A 649-nucleotide genomic window follows, 5' to 3' on the forward strand; every position below is an offset into this window, starting at 1 on the left:
AATTTCAAAAAACAGAAAACAACAAATGCTGGCAAGGGTGTGGAGAGACTAGAAACCTCGTACACTGCTGGTAGGACTGTAAAATGTTGCAACCACTGTGGAAAACAATATGACAATTTCTTACAAAGTTGGAAATAGGAATACCATATGATCCATCAATCCCACTACTAGAGAAGGAAGAGCCGTGATAAGCAAATACATGCACTCTTATGTTCATTGCAGCATTATTCACAACAGCAAAAATATGGAAACAGCCTAAGTACCCATCAATGGATGAATGGATAAACAAACTATGGTGTATGCATACAATGGAATATTACACAACATTAAAGAATAACAATGAATCTGTAAATACTTCATAGCATGGACGAACATAGAACCCATTATGCTGAACAGAATTAGTCAATTATAAAAGGACTATTATTATATGAGACCATCACTATAAAAAGTTAAGACTTGCACACAGAAAATAATCATTCTTTGAAGGGTACTAAAGGTGGGAAAGCATAAAAATAGCAAAAGGTAATTGCAAAAAGGGCAAGGAGGCCACATGTTCTGACTTCCTCTAATCCCACAAGAGGAAGACAGAATCACCATCAATAACCCAAGGCCTATTCCTGCCAGGCCAGACATGCTGCCTCCCTCCAGC

The sequence above is a fragment of the Orycteropus afer genome, unplaced genomic scaffold, assembly GCF_000298275.1.
Source record: "Orycteropus afer afer isolate SDZICR_OR568_19922 unplaced genomic scaffold, OryAfe1.0 scaffold00276, whole genome shotgun sequence".
Classification (NCBI taxonomy): Eukaryota; Metazoa; Chordata; class Mammalia; order Tubulidentata; family Orycteropodidae; genus Orycteropus; species Orycteropus afer.